Below are 353 nucleotides of genomic sequence, written 5' to 3' on the forward strand. Positions count from 1 at the left end.
CAGAGGTCCTTTATGAACTCATGAGGCGCCTGTCAAAAGAACCAACTTCACTGTTTGACTGTTCAGCGTATCGGTATTTCAGTATCATGAATAGTGACTCACAAAGGCATTTATATCATCATTATGTCATTTCATTATATTAAAAGCAGAACATTTGTTTAAAAAAAAAAAAAAGTCAGGCTAATTTCCATTTGTGCATTTTTATTTTTAATTTGTATTCAAGTGAGACGCGCTTGGTCAGTGGCGACGCAAGATGGCCGCCGATGGCTTCATTTGCTGTCGTGGAGGGAGGGGCGGAGCCTCACCGGGGGGAGGGCTTACTCGGTGCACGTGAAGCAGCGGGCCAACTTGGG

Source organism: Festucalex cinctus, chromosome 10, assembly GCF_051991245.1.
Source record: "Festucalex cinctus isolate MCC-2025b chromosome 10, RoL_Fcin_1.0, whole genome shotgun sequence".
In the NCBI taxonomy this organism is placed as follows: Eukaryota; Metazoa; Chordata; class Actinopteri; order Syngnathiformes; family Syngnathidae; genus Festucalex; species Festucalex cinctus.